The sequence below is a fragment of the Tamandua tetradactyla genome, chromosome 1 (assembly GCF_023851605.1).
Source record: "Tamandua tetradactyla isolate mTamTet1 chromosome 1, mTamTet1.pri, whole genome shotgun sequence".
Taxonomy (NCBI): domain Eukaryota; kingdom Metazoa; phylum Chordata; class Mammalia; order Pilosa; family Myrmecophagidae; genus Tamandua; species Tamandua tetradactyla.
The window spans coordinates 97,083,179-97,097,734 of NC_135327.1; positions in this window are offsets into that span (position 1 = coordinate 97,083,179).

Below are 14,556 nucleotides of genomic sequence, written 5' to 3' on the forward strand. Positions count from 1 at the left end.
TATCATCACAAGCGACTTTTTTTCCTTCTTTTTTTGTGAAAAATAACATAAGCACAAAAAAGCTATAAATTTCAAAGCACAGCACCACAATTAGTTGTAGAACATATTTCAGACTTTGACATGGGTTACAGTTTCACAATTTTAGGTTTTTACTTCTAGCTGCTCTAAAATACTGGCAATGAAAAGAGATATCAATTTAATGATTCAGCAATCACATTCATTTGTTAAATCCAATATTCACTGTATAACTCCACCATCACCTTTTATCTTTTCATACCTCTCTTTAGGGATGTTTGGGCTTGGAAGGGTCTGTCACTAATATGGGGTAGGGAGATGGAACTATCTGATGTTCTGGAGAGGCTGGGCTAGGTTTCAGGACTTATCTGGACCAGGGACCCATCTGGAAGTTGTAGGTTTCTGGAAAGTTGCCCTAGTGCATGGGATCCTTGTGGAATCTTATATTGCCCTAGGTGTTCTTTAGGATTGGCTGAAATGGTCCTGGTTGGGGTTGGCAAGTTATGATAGGTAGCAAGGTCTAATTGAAGTTTGCATAAGTGCAACCTCCAGAGTAGCCTCTTGACTCTATTTGAACTCTGTCTGCCACAATACTTTATTAATTACACTTCTTTACCCCCTTTTAGTCAGAATGGAATTGTTCATCCGACGGTGCCAGGTCTGTATTAATCCCTGGGAGTCATCTTCCATGTTGCCAGGAAGACCTTTACCCCAGGATGTCATATCATGGAGGGTAATGATTTCACTTGCAGAGTTGGGCTTAGAGAGACTGAGGCCACATCTGAGCAACAAGAGGGGTCCTCAAGAAGTAACTCTTGGGCATCCCATAGGTACTCTAAACTTCTCCACTACCTAAATAAACTTCACAAGAGTAAGCCTCATGATTGAGGACATGGCCTATTGATTTGGGTGTGCCTAAAGTTTGACACAGTATCGGGGGTTCCCTGTTGGCAAGGTTTAATAGCTCCATGTTCTCTCTCCCCTCCCTCAGGGGACTTTGCCAATATTTTTTGATTATCTGTTTAATATACTCTAGGATGTTTCCAGGCATTACAATAATCTATACAGGATTAAAGGACACCCTTCTTCTTCTGGGCTCTCTGTGTTTCAATTGTTCAAATGAGCTATACAGATATGTTGAATTAGATTATGCACTACAGAAAATTTCAGTTCCAGATCAAATAAATCTTTCTTCCATTGGTCTTAAAGAGTATGTGTGGTTCTAAAATATAGACACTGTCTTCCTTACCCTTATGTTCTGAATTACTTTAATCCCAACCTCTTCGGCTTCATTCTTATCTCTAAATATCAGGTTATATATATAAACAGCCTCTCAAAATCCAGAAATAATGATCACCACTCCAGACTTAATGTGTCTGCTCTAAAAGCTTACAATCTAGCCCCCTGTTTTCTTATAAGGATTTTCTAAAGATGACCATATCATTGTTGTTCTTTTGTTTCTGGCTTATTTTATCTCACAGAATGTTCCACTTGTTCATTCACATCCTTGCATGTCTCACAACTTCGTTCCTTTTTGTAGCAGCACAACCTTCATTCATAAGTATATATCATTGTTCGTCAATTTACTTCTCTGTCAGTGCATCCTTCAGCCACCTGCATTCATCCAGCATCATGTAGTAGAAGGCCCAAAGTCCACAGTCCATCGTCATTCTCAATTTTAGATAATTTTATTGTTCCCAAGAGAAAGAAAACCAATAAACACACCCTTGCCAAATAGGAAATCTAAACCTCCTCTTAACTCTTGTCCCTCACCCCACTATTTACCTCTGCCATTGCTGAGGTAATGCTGATGGCTTCCTTTTGAATATAACAGACAGACAAAATAGATTTTAAATTCAAAAATGTGATAAGAGATAAAGAAGGCCACTATATAATAACAAAAGGTGCAGTACACCAAGAATAAATAACAATCATAAATATTTATGCTCCTAATCAAGTTACCCCAAAGTACATGAAGCAAACATTGGCAAAGCTGAAGTAATAGCCAACTCTATATCATAATAGTGGGAGGCTTCAATACACCATCTTTCCAATAGATAGAACATCTAAACAGAGGATCATGAAAGAAGCAGAGAACCTAAACAATTTGGTAAGTGCACTAAACCTAACAAACATATATAGAACATTGTATCTCAAAACAGTAAGATATACATTCTTCTCACCTGCCCATGGAACATTCTCTAGGATAGACCATATGGTGAGACAAAAACAAGACTTAATAAATTTAGAAAGATTAAAATTATATAAAGCACTTTCTGTGATCGTAATGGAATGAAGCTGGGAATCAATAACAAATGGAGAATTGGAAAATACACAAATATATGGAGGTTGAACAACATATTGCTATCAATCAGTGGATCAAAGAAGAAATTACAAGAGAAGCCAGTAAATATCTTGAGATGAATGAAGAACACAATATATCAAAACATATGTGATGTGACGAAGGCAGTGTTGAGAGGAAAATTTATAGCCTTAAATGCCTACAATAAAAAAGAAAGAAAGAGCTAAAACCAATGACCTAACTGAACAACTGGGGAAAGAACAGCAAACCATTTCCAACGCAAGCAAAAGGAAAGAAATAACAAAGATTAGGGCAGAAATTAATGAGATGGGTAATAAAAAACAGAATCAATAAAACCAAAAGTTGGTTCTTTGAGAGCATCAATAAAATTGACAAACCCTTAGCCAAATTGACAGAAACAAAAGAAAGCTCCAATAAATAAAATTCAGAAGTGGGGAGGGGGATTACCATGGGCCCTGAAGAAATGAAAGAGATCATAAGAGGCTACTATGAACAACCGTAAGCCAACAAACTAGACAACTTAGATGAAATTGACAACTTCTTGGAAACACATGAACAACCCACACTGACTCAAGAAGAAATAGATGGACAGAACATCTAGACAGAGGTTCAATAAAGAAACAGAGAATTTGAATAATACAATAAATGAGCTAGACTCAACAGACATATATAGAACATTACACCCCACAACAGCAGGATACACCTTTTTCTCAAGTGCTCATGGATCATTCTCAAGGATAGACCATATGCTGGGTCACAAAGCAAGTCTCAATAAATTTAAAAAGATTGAAATCATACAAAACACTTTCTCAGATCATAAAGGAATGAAGTTGGAAATCAATAACAGGCAGAGGGCCAGAAAATTCACAAATATATGGAGGTTCAACAACACACTCTTAAACAACCAGTGGGTCAAGGGGGAAATTACAAGAGAAATCAGTAAATATCTCAAGGCAAATGAAAATGAAAACACAACATATCAAAATTTATGGGATGCAGCAAAGGCAGTGCTGAGGGGAATTTATTGCCCTAAATGTCTATATCAAAAAAGAAGAAAGAGCAAAAATCGAGGAATTAACTGTCCGCTTGGAAGAACTAGAGAAAAAACAGCAAATTAACCCCAAAGCAAGAAAAAGGAAAGAAATAATGAAGATCAGAGCAGAAATAAATGAAATTGAGAACATGAAAACAATTGAGAAAATCGACAAAACTAGAAGTTGGTTCTATGAGAAAATCAATAAGATTGATGGACCCCTAGCAAGGTTGATGAAAAGAAGAAGAGAGAGGATGCAAATAAATAAAATCAGAAATGGAAGAGGAGTCATAACCACTGACCCTGCAGAAATAAAGGAGGTAATGAAAGGATATTATGAACAACTTTATGCTAATAAACTAGACAATGTAGATGAAATGGACAACTTCCCAGAAAGGCATGAACAATCAACATTGACTCGAGAAGAAATAGATGACCTCAATAAACCAATCACAAGTAAAGAAATTGAATCAGTCCTTAAGAAGCTCCCCCAAAAGAAAAGTCAAGGACCAGATGGTTTCATGTGTGAATTCTACCAAATATTCAAGAAAGAGTTAGTACCAATCCTGCTCAAACTCTTCAAAAAAATTGAAGAGGAGGAAAAGCTATCTAACTCATTCTATGAAGCCAACATCACCCTCATACCAAAACCAGGCAAAGATATTATAAGAAAAGAAAACTACAGACCAATCTCTCTAGTGAATATAGATGCAAAAATCCTCAACAAAATTCTTGCAAATCGAATCCAGGAGCACATTAAAAAAATCATGCACCATGACCAAGTAGGATTCATCCCAGGGATGCAAGGATGGTTCAACATAAGAAAATCAATTAATGTAATATACCATATCAACAAATCAAAGCAGAAAAGCCACATGACCATCTCAATTGATGCAGAAAAAGCATTTGACAAAATTCAACATCCTTTCCTGTTGAAAACACTTCAAAGGATAGGAACAGAAGGGAACTTCCTCAACATAATAGACAGAATATATGAAAAACCCATAGCTAATATCATCCTCAATGGGAAAAACTGAAAACTTTCCCCCTAAGATCAGGAACAAGACAAGGATGTCCATTATCACCATTGTTATTCAACATTGTGTTGGAAGTTCTAGCCCAAGCAATTAGACAAGAAAAAGAAATACAAGGCATCCAAATTGGAAAGGAAGAAGTAAAACTCTCACCGTTTGCAGATGATATGAAACTATAGGTCAAAAACCCTGAAAAATCTGCAGCAAAACTACTAGAGCTAATAAATGAGCAGAGCAAAGTGGCAGGTTGCAAGATCAACACTCAAAAATCTGTAGTGTTTCTATACACTAGTAATGAACAATCTGAGGGGGAAATCAAGAAAAAAATTCCATTTACAATTGCAACCAAAAGAATAAAATATTTAGGGATAAACTTAACTAAAGATACAAAAGACCTATACAAAGAAAGCTACAGGAAATTGTCAAAAGAAATCACAGAAGACCTAAATAAATGGAAGGGCATACCATGTTCATGGATCAGAAGACTAAATGTAATTAAGATGTCAATTCTAACTAAATTGATTTACAGATTCAATGCAATACCAATTAAAATCCCAAAAATTTACTTCTCAGAAATAGAAAAAAAATAACCAAATTTATCTAGAGGGGCAGAGTGCCCCAAATAGCTAAAAATATCCTGAGAAAGAAAAATGAAGTTGGAGGCCTCATGCTACCTGATTTTAAGGTGTATTATGAAGCTACAGTAGTCAAAACAGCATGGTACTGGCATAAAGATAGATATACTGACCAATGGAATTGAATAGAGTGTTCAGATATAGACCCTTCATCTAGGGACAGTTGATCTTTGATAAGGCAGTCAAGCCAACTCACCTTGGACAGAACAGTCTCTTCAATAAATGGTGCCTAGAGAACTGGATATCCACATGCAAAAGAATGAAAGAGGATCCATATCTCACACCCTATGCAAAAATGAACTCAAAATGGATCTAAGATCATAAAACTTTTAGAAGAAAATGCAGGGAAATATTTTATCAATCTTATAATAGAGGCAGTTTCCTAGACCTTACACCCAAAGCATTAGCATTGAAGAAAGAAAGAAAGAAAGAAACGAGAACTCCTCAAAATTAAACACTTTTGTGCATCAAAGATCCTCTTCAAGAAAGTAAAAAGACAGCCTACACAATGGAAGACAATATTTGGAAATGACATATCAGATAAAGGTTTAGTATCCAGAATATATAAAAAGATTGTTCAACTCAACAACAAAAAGACAGAAAACTCAATTACAAAATGGGCAAAAGACATGAACAGATACTTCTCAGAAGAGGAAATACAAATGGCCAAAAGGCACATGAAAAGATGCTCAACTTCCCTGGCTGTTAGGGAAATGCAAATCAAAACCACAATGAGATATCATCTCCCACCCATCAAAATGGCCATTATCAATAAAACAGAAAATGACAAGTGCTGGAGAGGATGTGGTGAAAGAGGCACACTTATCCACTGTTGGTGGGAATGTCAAATGGTACAACCACTGTGGAAGACAGTGTGGTGGTTCCTCAGGAAGCTAAGTATAGAATTGCCATATGATCCAGCAATACTATTGCTAGGTGTCTATTCAGAGGACATGACGGCAAGAGCACAAATGGACATTTGCACACCAATGTTTATAGCAGCATTCTTTACAATTGCCAAGAGATGGAAACAGCCAAAATGTCCATCAACAGACGAGTGGCTAAGCAAGCTGTGGTATACACATATGATGGAATATTATGCAGCTGTAACACAGAATAAAGTCATGAAGCATGTAACAACATGGATGGACCTTAAGGACATTATGCTGAGTGAGATTAGCCAGAAACAAAAGGACAAAAACTGTATGATCTCACTGACATGAACTGACATTAACGAATGAACTTGGAGAATTTCAGTTGGTAACAGAGACCATCAGGAGGTAGAAATACAGTAGAAATTGGGTAATTGGAGCTGAATGTATACAGATTGTGCAAAAAAAGGACTGATTATGAAAATTCAGAAATGGATAGCACAATACTACCTAACTGTAATACAATAATGTTAGAACACTGAATGAAGCTGAATGTGAGAATGATAAAGGGAGGAGGCCTGGGGGACAAATGAAATCAGAAGGAAAGATAGACAATACAATGATAGTGACTAAATGTGCAAATCTAAAAATGTTTCTGCATGAGGAAGAACAAAGGGATGTCAATAATGCAAGGTTTGAAAATAGATGGTAATTAATATTTTAAAACTTTAACGTATGTGTGGGAAAAGCAAAAAATGTTTATTTGGTACAAAATTTATATTTTGACTAGTGCATTTCCTAATATAACTTTTGTGGACAGCTTAATCGAACACCACAGTGCTTGGAACCTTGCGTAGGGCATGAGATTTTGTAGGTTTGTCCAGAGTGATGCCCAGATAAATCCCAGAGTGATTTGAACAGTGAATAGGGAAGCATTTGCAGAGTCCCCTAGGGGGAATGGTGAGAAAGGGGGAAAATTCAACTTCCCCAAGTGGAGAATTCTTGATATTCTCATAGGCAGTGGGGACAGCCAAAGCAATAGGCTGAGCCTCCAATCTTGGGGTTTGCTCATATGAAACTTAATCCTGCAAAGAATAGGCTAAACCTACTTAAAATTATGCCTAAGAGCATCCCCAAGGGAACCTCTTTTGTTGTTCAGATGTGGCCTCTCTCCCTCCAGCCAACACAACAAGCAAACTCACTGCCCTCCCCCTGTCTACATGGGACATGACTCCCAGGGGAGTGGACCTTCCTGGCAACATGGGACAGAATTCCTAGAATGAGCTGAGACTCAGCATCAAGGGATTGAGAAAACCTTCTCGACCAAAAAGGGGAAGAGCAAAATGAGAGAAAATAAAGTGTCAATGGCTGAGAGATTCCAAACAGAGTCGAGAGGTTATCCTGGAGGTTATTCTTATGCATTAAATAGATATCACCTTGTTAGTCAAGATGTAATGGAGAGGCTGGAGGGAACTGCCTGAAAATGTAGAGCTGTGTTCCAGTAGCCATGTTTCTTGATGATGATTGTATAATGATATAGCTTTCCCAATGTGACTGTGTGATTGTGAAAACCTTGTGTCTGATGCTCCTTTTATCTATCTTATCAACAGATGAATAAAACATAAGGAATAAAAATAAATAATGGGGGATCAAATGTTAAAATAAATTTAGTTTGAAATGCTAGTGATCCATGAAAGTGAGCGGTAAGGAGTATGGTACATACGAATTTTTTTCTGTTGTCTTTTTATTTCTTTTTCTGCATTGATGCAAATGTTCTAAGAAATGATCATGATGATGAATATACAAGTATGTGATGATGCTGTGAATTACTGATTATATATGTAGAACAGAATGTTTATAAGTTAAGAATGTTTGCATTTGTTTGTTGTATTTTTTAAAAACTTAAAAACTTAATTAAAAAAATAAACTAAAAAAAGAAAAAAGAAATAGAATACCTTAACAAGCCAATAATATGTAAAGAGATTTAATCAGTCATCAAAAACCTACCAACACAGCCCAGAGTAATCTGGGCAGAATATTAAAAACTATTTGGAAAGTCCACTTGAGGGGCTGGGGGAAAAGGTGGAAATATTAACCTTCCCCACCTGGAGAATTCCTGATATTCTTGCAATTGTTGGGGCTGCCAATTTGATAGGCCAGGCCCTTGATCTTGGGACTTGCTCTTATGAAACTTATTCCTGCAGAGGAGAAGCTAAGCCAATTTATGATTATGCCTAAGAATCACCCCCAGAGAACTTATTCGTTTGTTCAGATGTGGCCTCTCTCTAAGCCAACTCTGTAGGTGAACCCACTGCTTTCCCTGCTATTTGGGACATGACTCTTAGGGTGGACCCTGGCCCTGGCATTGTGGGAATAAGAAAGAACTTCTTGACCAAAAGGGGGAAGAAAAATTAAACAAAATAGAGTTTTAGTGGCTGAGAGATTTCAAATAGAGTCAAATGGTCATTCTGGAAGTTATTTTTATTCAATCTATAGATATCCCTTTAGGGTTTTTGAGTAGCTAGAGGCAAATAACTGAAACTGCTGAACTGTAATCTAATAGCCTTGTGTGGTTGGCTTGAAAGGATGTATGTACCCTAGAAAAGCCATGTTTTAATTCTAATCCCATTTTGTAAAGGCAGTCATTTCTTTTAGTCCCTATTCAGTATTGTATGTTTGAAACTGCAATTAGATCATCTCCCTGGAGATGTGACTCAGTCAAGAGTGCTTGTTAAACTGGATTACGTGACAACATGTCTCTCCCCATTTGGGTGGGTCTTTATTGGTTTACTGGAGTCCTATAAAAGAGGAAACATTTTGGAGAATGAGATTCAGAGAGAGCAGAGCAGAATGACATAGCCACGAGAAGCAGAGTCCTCTAGGCAGTGACCTTTGGAGATGAAGAAGGAAAATGCCTCCCGGGGAGCTTCATGAAACAGGAAGCCAGGAGAAGCTAGCAGATGATGCCATGTTCACTATGTGCCTTTTCAGGTGAGAGAGAAACTCTGATTGTGTTCGCCATGTGCCCTTCCACTTGAGAGAGAAACCCTGAACTTCATCGGCCTTCTTGAACCAAGATATCTTTCCCTGGATGCCTTAGATTGGACATTTCTATAGACTTGTTTTAACTGGGACATTTTCTCGGCCTTGGAACTGTAAACTAGCAACTTATTAAATTCCCCTTGTTAAAAGCCATCCCGTTTCTGGTATATTGCATTCCGGCAGCTAGTGAACTAGAACATTTTGTAACAGACACTCCCTTTATCCAGAGCTGGACAGATGAACAAGAGAAAAAGACAAAAATAAATTAATTAATTAACAATGGGGAGAGATGGGGGTATGGGATGTTTTGGGTGTTCATTTTACTTTTATTTTTATTTTAAAATATTTTTGGAGTAATGAAAACATGCAAAAATTGATTGTGATGATGAATGCACAACTATTTGATGATACTGTGAACCACTGATTGTACACTTTGGATGATTATATGGGTATGTGAATATTTATCTCAATAAGAAAAACCAAACAAACAAACAAACAAAAAACAACTAACAAAGAAAAGCCCAGGACCAGATGGCTTCACAGGGAAATTTTACCAAGCTTTCCAAAAATTAATACCATTCCTGCTCAAACTCTTCCAAAAACTTAAAGAGGGAATGCCACCTAACTCATTCTATGAAGCCCATATCACCCTAACACAAAAGACAGATAAAGGTACTACAAGAAAACTTCAGACCAATATAATGAATATAGATGGAAAGATCCTCAACAAAGTATTTGCAAATCGAATCCAAGAGCATATTAAAAGAATTATACACCATGACCAAGTGTGTTTTATTTCAGGTATGCAAGGGTAGTTCAACACAAGAAAATTAAGGTAATACATTGCATTAATAAATCAAAAGGGAAAAACCACATGATAATCTCAATTGATGCAGAAAAGACATTTGACCAAATTCAGCATCCTTTCATGATAAAAACACTTCAAAATATAGGAATCAAAGGGAACTCCCTCAACATGATAAAAGGTATATATGAAAAACCCACAGCTAACATCAAACTCAATGGTGAGAGACTGAAAGCTTTCCTTTTAAGATTGGGAACAAGACAAGATCCTATATGTAGAAAATCCTGAAAAAAACAATAACAAAGTTACTTGAACTAGTAAACAAGTTCAGCAAAGTGGCAGGATACAAGATCAATATGCAAAATTAAATGGTATTTCTATACACTAGTAATGAGCTGAGTGGGTAATCAAGAAAAACATCATTTACAATAGCACCTACAAGAATCAAATATCTAGGTATAAACTTAATAAACGATGTAAAGGACTTGCACCCAGAAAACAACAAAACATTGCTAAAAGAAATTAAAGGAGTCCTAAATAAATTGAAAGACATTCTGTGTTCATGGATTGGAAGGTTAAATGTTGTTAAGACATTAATTCCACCCAAACTGATCTACAGATTCAATCCAATACCAATAAAAATTTCAACAGACTACTTTGCAGAAATGGAAAAGCTAATTATCAGTTTTATTTGGAAGTGTAAGGGGACTCGAATAGTCAAAAACATCTTGAAAAAGAATGAAGTGGGAGGTATCACATTTCCTGACTTAAAAGCATATTATAAAATAGCATGGCACTGCCATAAAGATAGACATATTGATCAATGGACTAGAATTGAGAGTTTAGAAATAGATCCTTAGATCTAAGATCAGTTGATTTTGACAAGCTTCCCAAGTCCATCCAACCAGGGCAGAATAGTCTCTTCAGTAAATGGCATTTGGAGAACTGGATATCCATAGTTAAATGAATGAAAGAGGACCCCTATCTTGCACCCTATATAAAAATTAACTCAAAATGGATCAAGTATCTAAATATAAGAACCAGTACCTTAAAATTCCTGGAGGAAAATATCTTCAAGATCTAGTGATAGGCAGTGGTTCCTTTGTTCTTTTTTCTTTTTTTTAACTTTTAAAATTGTATAATATAAATTATATACAAAGCAAAGACAGAAAAAAGCAACAGTTTTCAAAGCACTTTTCAACAAGTAGTTACAGGACAGATCCCAGAGATACCATCATCTCAGATTTTTTCTTCTAGCTGCTCCAGAACATAGGAGGCTAGAAGGAACAAATCTATAATTTGTTACCATCACAATCGATTTTTATTTTCTTTTTTGTGAAAAATAACATATATACAAAAAAGCAATAAATTTCAAAGCACAGTGCAACAATTAGTTCTGGAACAGATTTCAGAGTTTGTATGGGTTACAATTCCACAACTTTAGGCTTTTACTTCTAGCTGCCCTAAGATATTGGAGACTAAAAGAGATATCAACTTAATGATTCAGCAATCATATTTGTTTATCAAACCCTTCCTTCTCTGTATAACTCCACCATCACCTTTGATCTTTCTGTCCCATTCTTTAGGGGTATTTGGGCTATGTCCATTCTAACTTTTTCATGTTAGAAGGGGCTGTCAATAATATGGGGTAGGGAGATGGATCTAGCTGATGTTCTGGAGAGGCCCCTCTAGGTTTCAGGACTCCTCTGGTCTAGGGACCCATCTGGAGGTTGTAGGTTTCTGGAAAGTTACCCTAGTGCAATCTTATATATTGCCCTAAGTGTTCTTTAGGATTGGCAGGAATGGTTTTGGTTGGGGTTTGGCAAGTTATGATAGGTAGCAATGTCTAACTGAAGCTTCTTGCATAAGAGCAACCTCCAGAATAGCCTCTCGACTCTATTTGAACTCTCTCAGCCACTGATACTTTATTAGTTACATTCTTTTCCCCCTTCTGGTCAGGATGGAATTGTTGATCCCATCATGCCAGGGAGACTTTCACCCCTGGTTGGCATATCTCACGTAGTGGGGAGGGCAATGATTTCACTTGCAGAATTGGTTTTAGAGAGAGTGAGGCCGCATTTGTGCAACAAAAGATGTCCTCCAGAAGTAACTCTTAGGCATACCTATAGGTAGGCTAAACTTCTCCACTACTTACATAAACTTCATAAGAGTAAGCCTCAAAATCAAGGGCTTGGCCTATTGATTTGGGTGTTCCTAACGTTTGACACAGTATCAGGGGTTTCCCCAGTGGTATATAGGCAGTTGTGCTGGTTTGAAATGATGTATGTCCCCTAGAAAAGCCATGTTTTAATCAAAATCCCATTTCATAAAGGTAGAATAATCCCTATTCAATACTGTAATCAGATTATCTTCCTGGAGATGTGATTTAATCAAGAGTGTTTGTTAAACTGGATTAGGTAGAGGCATGTCTCCACCCATTTGGGTGGGTCTTGATTAGTTTCTGAAGTCCTATAAAAGAGGAAACATTTTGGAGAATGATTCAGAGAGAGCAGAGAAGAACGACATAGCCACGAGAAGCAGAGAGCCCACAAGCCAGTGACCTTTGGAGATGAAGAAGGAAAGTACCTCCCGGGGAGCTTCATGAAACACGAAGCCAGGAGAGAACGCTAGCAGATGACGCCTTGCTTGCCATGTGCCCTTTCAGTGAGAGAAACCCTGAACTTCATCGGCCTTCTTGAACCAAGGTATCTTTCTCTGGATGCCTTTGATTGGACATTTCTATAGACTTGTTTTAATTGGGACATTTTCTCGGCCTTAGAACTGTAAACTAGCAACTTATTAAATTCCCCTTTTGAAAAGGCATTCCATTCTTGGTTTACTGAATTCCAACAGCTAGCAAACTAGAACAGCAGTGGTTACATTATACCTAAAGCTAAAGCAACCAAAGAAAAAAAAGATACCTCCCCAAAATCAAATAATTCAGTGCTTCAAAAGACTTTTGTCAAAAGGATGAAAAGGCAGTCAACTCAATGGGAAAAAATGTTTGGAAACCACCTATCTGAAAAGTTTGATATCCAAATATATAGAGAAATCTTACAACTCAACCATAAAAAGATGAACAACCCAATTAAAAAATGGACAAATGACATGAATTGACATTTTTCCAAAGGAAATGCAGTTAACTAAAAAGCACACGAAAAGATGCTCAGCTTCATCAGTTATTAGGGAAATGCAAATCAAATCCACACTTTGATACCATCTTACACCTACTAGAATGGCTGCTATTAGACAGGAAACTACAAGTGTCAGAGATGTGATGTTGGAACACATTCACTTCAGGTGGGAATGTAAAATGGTACAATCACTGTGGAGGATGGTTTACCAGTTCCTCAGGAAGCTAAGTATAAAGTTGCCTTATGAATTGGCAATCACGCCACTCAGAATATATCCAGGTCTGAAAGCAGGGATATGAACAGACATCCAATGTTCCCAGCGACATTATTCACAATTGCCAAAAGTTGGAAACAAACCAAGTGTCCATGAATAGATGAATGAATAAACAAAATGTGGCATATACATACAGTTGACTATTATTTAGCAGTAAGAAGGAATGAAATCCTGAAGCATGTGACAATGTGGATGAACCTTGAGGACATTATGTTAAGTGAACTAAGACAAACATAAAAGCACAAATACTGCATGATCTCACTATGCAATATATTAACTGATTACACTTAAACTCATAGATATAAAATATAGAATATAGGTTATCAGAACATAAAATGATGCTAAAGAATAGGGAGCGGTTGCTTAATATGTGCAGAATGTTTAGGTTGAACAATGGATAGAGGTGATAGTAGCAAGTTATTGTGAAAATAATTAACAGCACTGAATGGTGTGTGAATGTGGTGGAATGGGAAATTGAGTCATGTATATTACCTGAAGGAAAGTTGGAGGTTAAAACATGGGAGTGTTTAATACAGTGAATCTTGTGGTGGAGAATATCGGTGATTTACCACAAATATAAAAAAAGTTCTTTCATGAACTAGAATAAATGTACACTACTACAAGGAGTTATATCGGAAAAACGAACCTCTTGCAAAGTACGGACTAGTAGTTAACAGTAATATTTTAATTTCTTTCATCAACAGTAACAAATGTACCACACTGATACTATGGTTCAACAATAGAGGGGGATAAGAGGCATAGGAAGATTGGGGTTTATTACTTTTTTGGAATAATTAAAATGTTCTAAAATTGATTATGGTGATGTATGCACACCTGTGATACTGTGAGCCAGTGATTGTTTACTTCAAATGCTATGTGAATGCATCTCAATAAAATGGCATTAATATTAAAAAAAACAGGTAACACATTATGACTACTAAATATGACACTGCTTATGTGCCTCACATATACTTCTCATCTCACCCTTACAGCAACCCATTAAGAATTATCTGTTTTATAGATGAGAAAACTATGGCATAGAGGAGTGAAGTAACTTGTTCAAGATCAAGCAATAGCAGATTCCAACTCAGGGAATTTGGCTTGACTGGTTAGTAGGTATGTTAGAATGAAGTAGGTCTTAAATGAATTTACCAGGGAAGATGGCCCAAGATAGTTTGCGGGAAAAGGAGAGTTGCAAGACATAGTCCCATTTTTGTCAAAAAAAAAAAAAAGTATTGAAATGTATGAAGCAGAGGGTAGAAATATGAAAATAAATAAAGGCCTTTTCTTCATCAGCTAATGGCTAAGGATTCAGAAACTCAAGAACATGGAAGAATGGTTTGTGCTTAATCTTCATATAACACAATTGTGGTAGAACTAATGGCCCTT